The sequence below is a fragment of the Podarcis pityusensis genome (genome assembly GCF_964106645.2).
Source record: "Podarcis pityusensis genome assembly, chromosome: 9".
NCBI lineage: Eukaryota > Metazoa > Chordata > Lepidosauria > Squamata > Lacertidae > Podarcis > Podarcis pityusensis.
In genome coordinates this window covers 23264319-23278865 of record NC_138034.1, presented here as the reverse complement: position 1 = coordinate 23278865, position 14547 = coordinate 23264319, and the positions used below count along the sequence as shown (strand labels likewise).

General features: G+C 48.5%; 1 protein-coding gene across 3 annotated transcripts in view; it reads left to right on the top strand.

Annotated features, from left to right (window-relative positions):
• Positions 1 to 2706: 2706 nt before the first annotated feature.
• PDGFRA (platelet derived growth factor receptor alpha) overlaps positions 2707 to 14547 on the top strand; it is a 54466-nt gene continuing 42625 nt past the window's right edge. Inside the window, exon 1 of one of the 3 annotated variants that reach the window (XM_081020470.1) lies at positions 2707 to 2892. The gene's annotated coding sequence lies outside the window, so the exon portion shown is untranslated. Of the gene's footprint in view, positions 2893 to 3752; positions 3933 to 5452; positions 5476 to 14547 lie in introns of those variants that run through there. The other 2 variants (XM_081020471.1, XM_081020473.1) reach the window with 2 other exon arrangements.

The window sequence follows — 14547 nt, the reverse complement described above, 5'->3', positions numbered from 1 at the left end:
TCCCGACCCCCCACCCCATGCAGGAGGGATATTGCCATAGCTGCCAACTTTTCCCTTTTCTTGCGAGGAATCCTATTCGGAATAAGGGAATTTCCCTTAAAAAAAAAGGGAAACGTTGACAGCTATGGATATTGCCAATGGAGCATCTTTGCCACTGATCATGGTTATTTACTGTGTGCTGTGTCGCTTCACACTCCTTTTCTATTATTAAACTGCTGATTATTATTTCCCTCCCTTCTCTCCATAGAGCTTAGCTAGGCTTGCAGTCCACAAACCAGGTACACCAAAGCGCTCTTTTTGGAGTCCAAACTCAACCCCCACCCCCGGGGGCCTCTGAAGCAATTGGCTGGTGAGTTCTTGCAACCGGTCAGTTTCGGGAGATTTCTCTCTCTCCCCCCCCCCCCCCATCTCCCCAATCCATAACATAAACCTGTATTTCCTGTATTAGCCTTTCAGCCATAATCAACTTCGAGAAGGTAAGTTACACACATAGGATTTTTCTTCCCTGGCGCTGAGCTGCAGATTACAGAGTGCCGTTCCTCTCCAGGCAATACGGTATCCTGTTAGCATTCCGAACAAGGGGCTGTTCATAGGTTTGCCTCCAATGATTTCCTGAAGGAACATGTGGAAGCAATAGGCCAGGGCTGCGCATTCACCCCAGTTGACGATGCAGTCGTGGAAAGAGAGTCTTGCCAAGGGGGCTGCAGGCAATATGAGCCCAGAGAAACGCAAGCCAGAGGGGATCCTTGACATGAGCAGGGAAAGTCTGCCCTGAGAGCAAGGCAGCCAGTTCCTCTGCCTCCATCAGGTCCCTTAGAATTGCCAGATCCCTTCAGCCAGCTGCTCCTGATTTCAGCCCCAGAAACAAACACACGGACGTGTTATGGACGAAGAGCCGGGAGGGGAAATAGCCCTTATAGCCCGAGCGATCATTTCTCTGGACTATATTTCTTCTTCCAAGCAGCATCTGGGATGGTGATGACCCACCACGGCTCTCCACAGAGAGGATAAGGGGTGGCAGCAACCCGCTCCCTATAGAGATAGAGGCAGTGCGTTTTCAAGGATGGCCAGAGAGCAACAGGCAATATCTGGCAACCGAGTGATGAATTGAACTGAGCTGAAAAACCCCTGCAGGAATTTTCCATTGGGAGGAAGGGAGAAAGAGAGCAAAAGCAGTTTGAGGGGGAAAGGAAAAGAGTTTACGCCAGAGGACCCTCGGTTTTTTTTGGTTGTTGTTGTTGCTGCTGCTTTTTTTCTTTCCAAATTTATTATTCTAACGCGCGCCTTGAAATGGAGATGATCAGCGCCTCCCCGCACCCTCCACCTCCCCGCGCTCTTTCCTGGAGTTGCACTGCCCCCTTGGCCACCAAAGCGGAACAGCTCCGAAGTTGCAAGAAGCGGAGCGTTCTGATGCTTCATTTCCTACGAGCTAGACGGAAAATAAATATAGCAGCCTGTTCTAACTCCCACAATGATAGCGCCCAGATCTCCTTGTCCCACCAACATTTCTCTCTCTCTCTCTCTCTCTCTCTCTCTCTCTCTCACACACACACACACACACACACACAAACAAGCAACACGCCCAGGAATGCTCACAGCATCTCTTCCTTACCCAGTCACCAATCTGACCGGGCTATTCTGGCACTCCAGTTCAAAACAGTCTTTCGAGTGACACTTGATGCGCTTCGGATCGTCGTAAAATCACAGAATCAGAGGGTCATCTATAGCCCAACCTCCTGGAATCTTTTGCCCAGGTGAGGCTCGAACCAACGACCCTTAGCTTAAGAGCCTCATAGCTCTACCCACTGAGCTATTCACAGATCATTGTAGCCCTCCTGCAGTTTCACGCGGAATATCTTCCCGGATAGAAACTTAACTCCCTGGTTATCTACCTTGGGAAGAAGAAGACCTTTACATGGTTCTTGTGACTGTGCGCTCAGCAAAAAAAATAAAATAAATAAAATAAAATAAAAAAATCACGAAGCAGTAGAATGCCACCATTGTGGAAAAGAGATGGATGGGCATATTCCCTCCCCCGCTTCCTCGCCAAACCTCCCATTCTCCTTCCGTTTCATTCACAAATACTCCGTAGCAACATGGGCTTCGCTAGCGCTCCCTGAGCCGCGGTCTGATCAGTCCGCAACAACCCATCTCAGCTTTCCCTCCACACAGACTGGCTGCAGGGCTGGGGCCAGTCTGTGAAACGACAGTATCATAAATAAACCAGCAAGTCAGGACGACCACGATTGCGCCTCCATCAACTTACATGGCGAGCGTGAACCCAAGTCTACGCAGCTGACCGACCCACCGTCCCTGGGACTGTGTGAGGAGGGGAAACTTCTGTTCGTTCATGAATGAAATTGGGACCATTTGGGAAGAAGGGGAAATAAAGTCACCCCCCTGTCGTGCAAATGTCCCCCTCCCACCTCCAGCCTCTACCATATGGTCAAGCTCTCCCCATCGCCAACACACACACACACATACACACACACACACACACACACACACACACACACACACAGAGGCACGCACGCGCTTCTCCGCCCCCGTCCCAAATGAAGCCCGAAAGCCAGGGCTGACCCCCCCTTCCCGCCCCCCTCCAGCGTAAGAGGCGGGCAGAGGAGCTCAGGCGCCCAACAAACCAGGGAGGCTCTTATTATGAAGGAGCGCGGGGGGGGGGGGCTTCATTTCCTGACAGCTATTTACTTGAAGCAAATGATTAGTTTGGGCAGGATGGTCTCTAGCATTGAATCAATTACAGGACTCTGTTTCTGAGGCCATCAGAGAAGGGAAAATAGCAGCAGGGAGACTGGGACCTTACTTGGGGTCAAAAACAAAAACAAAGTTTTCGTTCTCCTCGTACTATTTTTTATGGATTATTAACACAAGAAGGTAAGGGAAGGGATTTCTTCCTTCTCTCTCTCTTTCTCTCTTTTTCCTTCGGGACGTTTTCGAGGTCGGATTCTAGCAAACGGAGAGCTGGGTGGGATAAGAAAGCGCCTTTGGGGACACAGGCGCGCGGTGGGAGGGAGACTTTGCCACGCGATTCTATGTGCGCAGAAGTAAAGTAACCGAGCCCCCTCCCCGTCGATCAAGTAGGGAGCTGAATCCCAAGGCAGTGTGTCCAAGACCGCAGCTTTCTCCTGAAACAACGGGGAGCTGCAGGAAAGTTTTTGGATTTGCGGGGCAGCTTATCGCAAAGAGAGGGGGGCGGTGGTGGAAACGGAGCTTTCGCCTCCTGCCAAGGTGAGACGCTCTCTTTCTTCCTGGCGCGGAGCGAGAAAGAGGCAGCGCTCTGGAGCAGAGGGGAAGATGGAGAGGTGGGGAATCTCCGAGGATCGGGTCTGGGGATGAGCTGGATGGGATGTTGGGGGAAGATACAGGAGTGGACAGAGAAACACCTCAATTCGGAGTCAAGCTCCAATTCGGATTCCTGCCCGTAAGGCAAGTGTCCCCAGCCAGTCGCCAAGGGATCTCCGCGATCGGGTGTTGCTCTCCAGGGAGCTGTGAACTCGGGTCTGAAGAGAGGCTGCGGCGCTGGCGGAAAGAAAAAACTCTGCCTGCTTCTTGGCAGCGTTAATGACAACCAGATTCGGCGGAGCGCGCAGGGGCCACCGCGCCGCATTCCTGCAGCTGGGCTGGGAGGAGGGACTGGGGAAGGGGGGCAGCAGCAGAAGGGGGGCTCCTGGAGGGGAAAGAGGGGCGCGAGTGTGTGTGTGTGTGTGTGTGTGTGCGCGCGCGCGCGCCTGCCCCAAACTGGAGTGAAGCCCCTTTTGAGCGTATGCGTGTTTAAACAGCGGGGATAATCTGCAGATGAATCACGGAGCAGGAAGAGGACTGGGGAGCTAGCCATGCAGCCTTGGCTTCTCGGTCCTGCCTGTGCTCAGCAGATGCAGGGAGGTCGGGGGACAGCTTAGAGCCTGTTGCGGAAGGTAAGAGGCAAGAAATCGTGGCAGTCCTAAAATCCAGGTCTCTCTCATTCTCTCTCTCTCTTCTCTCTTTCCAATAACTACTAGAACTCTTCGTTCCTTGCCCTTTCCTTTCCCCTCTAAACCGAAGCCACTCCGAATCTGGTGATCCCAGTGTATCAGACCCAGAGGGAGATCCACCCCCCGTCCCTGTTTATCTGCCCTCTTAATTCGAAGAGCGCCCAGTGGCACTCTAAACATGGCTATAATATCAAAAGCAGATACTTTCGCCCTTTGGGGTGACTGGCTGCCACTAAACCCTCTCCCTGCCCTCTCCACCGCGTCCCTAAAGACGCGCATTTACTTCGACCCATCCTAGCCTTGCGCGCAAGCTGGACCCGAGGAACCAGGCGAGGAAGAGGAAACTTTTGGTTCGGGGATTGCAGACGCTGCTTATGGAAAACCCGACGGGGCTGTTTGTCTGGCGCTGCCAACGCTGCAAGGCGAGCCGAGTCGCCTTGGAAAAAAAGTTCTTGGGCGGGCGCACCAGGAAATGGCTCTCTCCTCGCTCGCTTGCTCAACGTTTTCTTTGGACCGGGATCGTCCATCCAGCAGCTCGTGGGCGATCCAAAGAACACGGCCGGCCGGGACAACCCGCTGGAGAGGACAGAAACGGATCTGGGACCGGGCGGAGGTGGGGAAGGGGGAGCGCACAATCCCCAAAGCGGGAGTTTACTCTGGATTAGCCTCCACAAACACACTCCTGCGGAGAGGTTTTTTCTTCCTTGCTTGCTTTGAGAGGAAAAAAAGTCCCTGAAGTCCTTTGCAACTCCGCTTCAGACCGCTTTGGCTCCGAAAGGGCCACAGAACTGGGATGTATCTCTCTTTGGAGCCTAAGAATTTGTCTTCTCCATTTGTCTCCATTTGTCTTCTCCATTTCTATGGACGTTTCATCTCCCCTCCCCCCAAAAGGTGAAGAGACTTGGAGCACCTTGATTTTGTTATCGAAGCGGACGACCCTGACGCTCTCTTTTTGCCTCGTTTCTTGACCCAAGGGGGCGGACCTGGAGTTCCACTTGCAGCACCTTTTCCGCGGCACTTTGTTCCGAGGTGAGACACCATTTGTGAAATCTGGAGTTTCCCGGAGAAGGCAACCAAAGCTCAGCACCCGCGCGCCCTTCTGCCAGCTCCCCCTATTTTCCCCCATCACAGCCCCGTCTAACTGGAATCCATAGGCCACCGTTGATTCGAGGGGCTTTTATACTGATTTTTTTTTAAAAAAATTTTTGCTTCCTGATGCTTTGACCGAGGGGACTTTTGGCAGACGCGGGTCTATTCTTGCCTTCCGATCCTAAAGGGCTGCGTCACAAGGATTAACTAATTTTCATCTACTGAAAGGGTGCCATCCCAATACCCACATAAATCAACTCTGAAACACCGCTCGGCTGAAACACCCTGGAATCTACTTCACACAAAGAATCCGGAGCAGGACCCGGGAGTCCCTTTCATCTTCGACAGTCACTACGGCCCGGATCTCCCTGAAACCTGGAGGGATCCTTTTCACTAGGTGATCTGATAGCAAATCCTCCCGGAAGACCATAACCCCTCTCGGCCAAGAACTCACGGGAGGCGGGCACAGAATAATAGGCTCCCCTTTCGCTCCCCCCCCCCCCAATTTTTGTTTCTTGAATTTGGTCCAGACAATCCTATTGTGTTCTCGCAGGGAAGGAGTAAAAGCGTAAGGAAGATCTTCTCTTAGCCTAAGCTTTTCTTTCTCTGCTCTCTTTCCTCATTCACTCTTCTTTTTTAAACGAGAGCCCCCATGTGAAGTACAGTACTGGTTTCTGCGAGGAAACGGATCCTCGAGCCAGTTAAGCCGCAGCGCTGCTTTCTTCTAAGGCGCCTTCCTTCAATGGACTTTCGAGGCCAGCGACTCCGGCTTAACAAGGTGTGTGGACAGAGACCCACCAAGTCCTGGCGGGCATTAAACGGGCAGGCTGTGAAAAGCGTGTGAACGTAAGCGGTCTCCAAGCTAAACAATGAGATAATGTCGAGGCGTCTCTTTACAATGCGCAGTTGTTTTGGATTGGAAGCTAGCTCGCGCCGCTTATTCTGGAAAGGATCCCTTAAGTCGAGTCAGGCTGGCTGATGCCTGCCTTTTTTCCTTTGCTCCATGGGTCTATCGAATAAGGGTGAAGTCCGAGGGCCCATTCACACGTGCATGGTCATCATCTGATCACAGCGTTGGTGACTCGCAGTTGAACGTGTGAACAGACCGGGGCTGCAAAGCATGGCTTTTGAAGCGGCATGTCTTTATGGTCTGTAATGTCTGATTCACACATGCAGGTCTGTCTTCTGTAAGCGGACGCAAGCCAGCTTCCAGATGTTGTTCTTCAGCGATCATCTCAAAATCTAGGCCTCATGCTACGACACTGAAACGCGGGTCAGAGTGCATAACAAGGAGATGAGGGAGCAGGCTTTTTGAGGTGCATTGAGGTGGTTAGAATGTCGCTTCATAAGTTACGTTTTGCCCTAGAAATCTTATTGCTAACACGTGAAAAGCGCGCCTGGTAGCAAATCGAAGTTCTTGCGCGTAAGGTATTCAGGATTCGAACCCGCGCCTGAGTTTCCTTCCCTCTTGCCCAGAAGGCCACAATGGCTCTCGAGTCTATGTCTCAATATTGCCGCTTTTAAAAACACGGAGAAAGGAAAGAGGCATCTGTTATGTGCTGGGTTTAGGAAGGGGGGTGGTGACTTTTAAAATACATGGGACCCCTCAGGAGAAGAGGGGAGAGAGGGCGGGGCGGAGGAATCTAGGAAGACTCCAGCTTGCAAACTTCGCTTTGTTTTGCTTTCCCAGGCAAGGCCTTGGTGATTCCTATACGGATGGAAAACAGCGGTCTCCAAATCGCTGACTAGGGCTGGGGCTGGCGAGAAGTCATGAATGCGGTTTGCTGCTCAGCTACAGAATCACATTCCCCCTCCCTCCTCTAAAACTGTCGAGTCCGCAGGTCGACCCCCCCCCCACCGCAAAGACTTCTCGCGATAAAGTTGAGCAAGGGTGGGAGGGAAGACAACTAGAGAGGAGTCACGTACCCCTGATCTTGACGCGCGACGTGCACTGCAAGGGGTTGGACTAGATGACCCGTGGGTCCCTTCCACCGTTACAATTCTATAATTCCGTGATCTGCCAAGAAGAGCACGGGGTGGTGAAATCATTAATTACCGAGAAATAGCAAAGTCCATGATCAGTACCACACCAGGAGTTGGGGTTGGGGGGAGGCGGGGGATATGAAAGAGAGAAGAAAGTTTAGAATTTAAGACCAGGCACTAAAAACGCTGGACACGTGTGTGTGTTTGTGTGTGTTTGTGTGTGTGTGGAGAGAGAGAGTAGTAGTGGAGGAATCGCGCAGAATTTCTTGAATGCTGCTGTGTTGACTGTGTGATGTGGCGGGGTGGGTCGGCTTGGACCTTGCCAGATCTTCTGATTTCCCAAGGGAAGAGGCAGCAGTAAATTATAGCCGCGAGGTCAGATTCGTCCTCTGCGCCGTTTTGCAACAACGCACAGCAGCAGCAGCGAGGCGTTGAGGTTGGCGGTGCTCTGCTGCCCCCCAGCGATTGTTTTGGCGAATTGCGAGCGCCTTGTGCCAGAGTGTGAGGGGGATGTGGACAGGAGACCCCATTCATCGCTAGTAGTGAATCTGCTTTTGAGCACTCTCCCTTCCTCACATTAGGGAACTTCCTGCGGGGACGCACGACGGACTGAATGGAAAGCCCTCTTGCTTACAAGATATGTGGCGACCCTCAGCTGCTGCTATTCTAACTCTCGGGCTTTTCTGGCCACGCTGCAAGTAGTACCCTACAATGAGTGAAGCCTTAAGATCCATTCATTCACCAAATAGTTGAGCATGATTTAAGTACGGAGGGTCCTGCGTTGGTTGCTGCCCTTGGTTTCAGAGAAACTTGATCTTGTAGGCAGGAGTTTGGAACAGATGGCTCTTCCAGTGCTCTAATTCAACATTTATACATTATTATAATTTGTTATCCCTCCCTCTAATTTTAACTCATTGTCCCTGAAATGAAGCTGAAGTCTCTGAGAAACAAGTGGGAGTTGTTTGTATGCTTGGGGGAGCTTGGGATGTTTGCGGAAGCACAAAAACCCCAACCTTAACAAATAAACACAAGACCACAAAGTGGACAAAGAATACCTCTGAACATGTGCAGAGTAGATTTCTTTCAACATTGGAGTGGTCACAGGTCCACAAACAGTCCCAGGTTTTCAGAGTAGGGAATGTGGCATCTCAATCCAGACATCTTTTGCTTTAAATGTTAAGACACCTGATTTACTACTTCTTATAGATTCCACATACTCTGGTTGAATCAAATTTTGACCCTAGAGACGTCAATGCGGGCACTGTTGTTTTTGCGTAAAGGGAGAATAACAAGAGCAAGAAATCCTACTTCACCAGTGGTGAATTCATATGATGTATTTCTTTCAACGTAGTTGATATCTGCGGTCAATTTTGATAGTGTGTGGATATGTGATTCTGGTTTTGTGAGTGGACCATTCTAAAGACATGGTGGGTCAGACTGTAGAAGAAGTTCTGAAAGATCTCAAATGTGGTTCTCCAATGAGCTGGACAGAATGGTTGGGGGGGGGGAGAGTCTAAGTGAGTCATAAACATATTCTCATGACCATTTCTTCCATGTTGAGTATAAGCAGATGTTTTTGAATCGTTCCGCATGTTCTAATCACCCTGCCTGTGCCTGCTCCAAGTCATTTCCAGGGGAACAGCCCAAATCTTTCTGGTTAAACCTTTTTTGGGGGTGAGGATATTTTCCAGGTTGTGTTGTGTGGCCAGATTCCAAAGTCAAGTCGTGTGGATTTAGCTAGTCAAAACAATTGCTGTGACAACCTGCCTGACATTTAGTGAGTGAACGAACTACCCTGAATGAGGAAAACCTTTTAAAAAGTGGTTGTGCGAATTTATCATCAGACTCCGAACCCTGTGATTTTCAGTTTGCAGAATCTGACGGAAATCAATATTTTGCCACTTAAAAAATACAATTCCACACGCATGAAAATGGACTGACACACGCATGAAAATGGACTGAAGATAATGCAGGAAAAGTTTGAACCCAGTTTAGATAGCCTGGAGTTCACTTTTCAAGCATTCTGAACAGAACTTCATTTATATATAATAAAAACCACTCAATTGAGAAGTAATGTTGAAGTCCCACCTCTCCTGCTAGATCTGTTGTGGCTCCTTGAGAACAGACCTCATAGTTTGACCTTGTGACTTTCCGTTGACCCTAATAAAGGCATCATGTTACTGCTACTACCTCTGAGATCAGTAAGGCATGGTGAATATTAAGCTGGTGTCTAGAAATAATGATTTTTAAAGGCATTGAGACTCCAAGTGAATAGCTCAGTTGGTTAGAGCGTGGTGCTGATAGTGCTAAGGCTCATGTGGGACACCTGCATATTCCTGTGTTGCAGGAGACTAGATGATCCTCAGGATCCCTTCCGACTATATAATTCTATGATCTCCTTTTCTTACGGGGTTGCTGTTACATGGCTATTAAGAAATGAGGTGGCTTGCCCCAAAGCACCAAGCAAAAATCCATTTGTGTGTGTGTGTTTGTGTGTGACATTGTGGGTTTTACTCAACTTTAAGGATTCCATGTGTTGAACTGAGAGAGACTGGCTCTCCCCAGTTCAGAGTGGATTGTGACTCCAGAATCCCTTTGCTTCACCATATAGCTAGCAAAATAGCAACGGTTTGCTTGCTTAAGCCACCTGGAACTGCTCACCAAACTTATTCCGTTTCTGGCATGTTGTACCTGTGCTTCTGGCACTCTTTGACTGGAAGGTGTGTACGAAATGTGCAGTGGATGATGGGAACTGATGCTCTTGCCTCAACACTGGATTAGTTTACAATACAGTGGCACCTCGGGTTACAGACGCTTCAGGTTACAGACTCTGCTAACCCAGAAATAGTACCTCAGGTTAAGAACTTTGCTTCAGGATGAGAACAGAAATCGCGCGTTGGCGGCATGGTGGCAGCAGGAGGCCCCATTAGCTAAAGTGGTACCTCAGGTTAAGAACAGTTTCAGGTTAAGAACGGACCTCCAGAATGAATTAAGTTCTTAACCCGAGGTACCAGTGTACTGGAAAAGCTTTATACTGCACAATGAGCATAGAATTCATTTTATATTTTTGCAACCCATTCCTAGGCATGTTTACTACTCCTGAATTCAGCGGGGCACATTTTATTTTATTTTATTTCATTTACATTAATACCTCACCTTTCCTCCAAGGAGATCAAGGTGGTGTTCATGGTTCACCCCCTACCTGTTTTATCCTCTCAACAACCCTGTGAGGTAGGCTGGACTGAGAGACAGCAACTGGCCCAAGGCCACCCAGTGAAGTTCATGGCTAAGTGGGGACTTCGAACCCCTGTCTCGCAGGTACATCTCTCTAACCTCTGTAGCAAAAGGGATGGATGGCAGCCTTAAGTGTTCTTCAGCTTCCTCCAGCTGCTTTAAGGGTCAAAAGGATTCCTTAATTCCTTAATATTCCTTAATATAATAATAATTTAATAATTAATTAAAATTAATAATAAGGCTTACATATGCCCAGCTTCACATTCTCTTTCCTCACTGTGTAGTAGCAAGAAATCTTGGCTGCCCTGACATTAGTGACCTACAGCTTGGAGTTTATGTTCAGAGAATCTGAAAACCTTTTGAGTTAACACTCCTGCATTACACCAGTGAGGCACACATACCATCCTAGAATCTCAGTCAAGCAAAAGGCAACAGATGTTATCATGCTAGGATCCAGCAATCCTTTAGTGACATAACATATTAATGTGAAAAGGAAGTCTAGATGCCAAGATAGGAGAGTCGTAAGTGCACATATTTGGGCTTCTTTGGCAGAAAGGGTGGGATAGAATTAGAGTTAGTTTATAGTAGGAGTAGGAGTAGTAGTAATTTATTTATATGCTGCCCATCTTACTGGGTTGCCCCAGCCACTCTGAGCAGCTTCCAGCAAATTAAAAACATTTAGCACAGTAAAACATCAAACATTAAAAACTTCCCTATACAGGGCTGCCTTCAGATGTCTTCTAAAAGTTGTATCATTACTTATCTCCTTGACATCTGATGGGAGGGCGTTCCACAGGGCGGGTGCCACTACCGAGAAGGCCCTCTGCCTGGTTCTCTGTAACTTTGCTTCTCGCAGTGAGGGAACCACCAGAAGGCCCTCGGAGCTGGACCTCAGTGTCTGGGCTGAACGATGGGGGTAGAGACGCTCCTTCAGGTATACTAGGCTGAGGCCATTTAGGGCTTTAAAGGTCAGCACCAACACTTGAATTGTGCTCGGAAATGTACATGGTACAGTGGTACCTCGGGTTAAGTACTTAATTCATTCCAGAGGTCCGTTCTTAACCTGAAACTGTTCTTAACCCGAAGCACCACTTTAGCTAATGGGGCCTCCTGCTGCTGCCATGCCGCTGGAGCACGATTTCTGTTCTTATCCTGAAGCAAAATTCTTAACCTGAAGCACTATTTCTGGGTTAGTGGAGTCTGTAACCTGAAGCGTATGTAACCTGAGGTACCACTGTAGTAGTATTTTTACATTGGTAGGGAAACAAAGGAGCAGTTCACACATGCATATTCATCACTCATGGACTGCTGCTCAAGCATGGGCATAACTGCCCCCCTCAAGTAAATAAATAAAAATAACTAACTGAGCAATTTCATTGAAGATAACTCAGTTCTGCCTCACCCCAGCATAAAGCCTGTCCCCCGAAAGTAAATCATGGCTATGGCCATCGCTTCACGTAACTATTTGCATGTGCCAATGACCCATCACAGATTAGGCACAGCAAACAGAACCTTTTTATCACAGGTTATCTGAAACTTAAAACCCTTCCCTTTAGTAGGTGAACAAGACTTCTCACTACCACAGGTTGATATTTCACTCCAGCCAGTGATGCTTATCCAAAGATAAAAGACCACACTTAGAGCGAGTAGATTACATGGTAGCTTGTCGCTCCAGAATGCCAACCCTTTTAGGGTGCTGATCCAGCAGGCTCCCCATATTCTCGCTTAATCAATAGTTTGCTGCTTTTCTGTGTTACAATGATAACAGCAACTCAGGGCTCCGAATGCATATATGTTTAGAGACTTTTTAAAAAGGTGGTGGAACCCATGAAGTTTCAATTTGGGCCAATACGAAGCTCACTGGCATTTTCAAACTACGCCAAGCATAGGTAAAGGGACCCCTGATCATTAGGTCCAGTCGTGGACAACTGTGGGGTTGTGGCGCTCATCTTGCTTTACTGGCCGAGGGAGCTTCCGCGTCATGTGGCCAGCATGACTAAGCCACTTCTGGGAAACCAGAGCAGCGCACGGAAACGCCGTTTACCTTCCCGCCAGAGCAGTACCTATTTATCTACTTGCACTTCGTGCTTTCGAATTGCTAGGTTGGCAGGAGCAGGGACCGAGCAACGGGAGCTCACCCCATCGCGGGTATTTGAACCGCCGACCTTTTGATCGGCAAGCCCTAGGTTCAGTGGTTTAACCCACAGCGCCACCCTACGCCAAGCATACTTTACCACAAATGGGAGTCTGGCACTCATTAGTAGACCTGTAACTTAAATGGCCCCGGGTCACATGTGCATCACTCAATGTATTTGATGCAACGTTGCAGGAAGGTGATGTTCCTTCTTTAGGAACAGCAAACTAGGGAGGCATTAGGAAAAGACCCTTCTCTTCTTTCTTCTCCTCTGCTCTTTCAGTATTTCCTTGGCTGGGAAACAGTCCAGGAAATGAAATACTTGCAGCGGGTAATGGGCCAAAAGGGGGAAGTGATATCCATCAAACCAAGGAGGAATCGACATTTTTGGAAAGCAATCTTGGATACGGGCCTTGGATAGAGAATTTGATCTTGTAACTCATTCAGGTTTTACGCCTGTGAATTCATCATCTTTAAAATGGATCTAGGAAGCCAATTTTTTTATTGCCTGCTCCTCTCTCCCCTGGAGTCACTGAAAGCTGCAGAATCCCCTGCTATTCCTTGCACTGGGAATTTCTGCTTTCGGTAGAACTTTGCTAGGAAAAAAGCCAGCAACCGTGAAAAGTTGCAGGTGGCCCCATGAACATGTTTCAGTGAAGTTTGCAAAATATAAAGCTTTCTTCAAAATGCGTTTCTTTTTATTGGGCTTCCTTGATGCTTTCTTGGAAATGTGCAACATCTCCTTGGGGAGACTATAGGCTGATTAGCATCTGATGACCCTCAAGGAGGTTTTCAATCCTTGCAAATGTTGGACAACCTTGCGATTATGTAACTGGTTCCTTACCTGGTTCTAATAATGCTTGGGCAGTTTCTAGGACTATGGGGTCATGGCATTTAGCAAAAGCAGAGCAGAAATACATATATATTTTTTCCATTTGAAAATCAAGGTTTTCCAGCAGATGTTATTTAGGTAATCTGGATTCACTCCAAAATTGATCTGTTGCCTCTGAGGCTAAAGTTTGCGTCAGTCAAAAGTAATAGAACGTTGCTGTATCAGCGTGAATCAACAGTGCCGCCAACTGGCCTGTTGGAGTAAATGCAGCCAAATCACACCGCAGGAGCTTCATAGCAGGGCTCAATGGTGTTTTAGGAGGAGGGTAAGATGGGTGAATTTTCTTTCTCTTGCTCCATTCGCTCTTCTAAAGCTGGTCCCCTGACTTCTGTTTATCCATCACTCACACTTTAACATGGCATTGCTTGAGAGCGGCAGACAGAATTTTGTGAACTGGCTATTTTATGGCAATACAGTGAAAGACTGTACTTTAGAAGCAAACACCTAAGAACTTGTGCAGCCCACTCCTATGCATGGTTACTTACAGGTAAGCCCCATTCTGTTTAATGTGGCTTCCTCCCAAGCACGTTTGCGTAAGATTTTGCAGCAATAGGCAGCAATTTTATGCACATTTTTGCTGGGAATAAACCATCACGCAAACAGTTTACTTGTATTTTGTATTTTTTAATAAACATGAATACAATGGAGCTGTTACTTTGCTTCCCTTCTGAGGAACTGCAGAATGGCTGGCTTGGTGTTGTTTATTGTAATGCCCACTTACTAGTGTTTTGGAGGGACACGGGTGGCGCTGTGGGTTAAACCACAGAGCCTAGGACTTGCCGATCGGAAGGTTGGCAGTTCAAATCCCCGCGACGGGGTGAGCTCCCGTTGCTCGGTCCCTGCTCCTGCCAACCTAGCAGTTTGAAAGCACGTCAAAAGTGCAAGTAGATAAATAGGCTCTGGCGGGAAGGTAAACGGCGTTTCCGTGCGCTGCTCTGGTTCGCCAGAAGCAGCTTCGTCATGCTGGCCACATGACCTGGAAGCTGTACGCCGGCTCCCTCGGCCAATAAAGCGAGATGAGCGCCGCAACCCCAGAGTCGGCCATGACTGGACCTAATGGTCAGGGGTCCCTTTACCTTTACTAGTGTTTTTGGTCTTAACTTTTCTAACAAAGAAGGGAGTAGCTCAAATTTCCATTTGCTCTACAAGACCAACATGTCATCTTTTCTCTCTCTGCCCCCCCGCCCGTATTTTCCAATTTGATGATCACCAAAATCAGGAACATG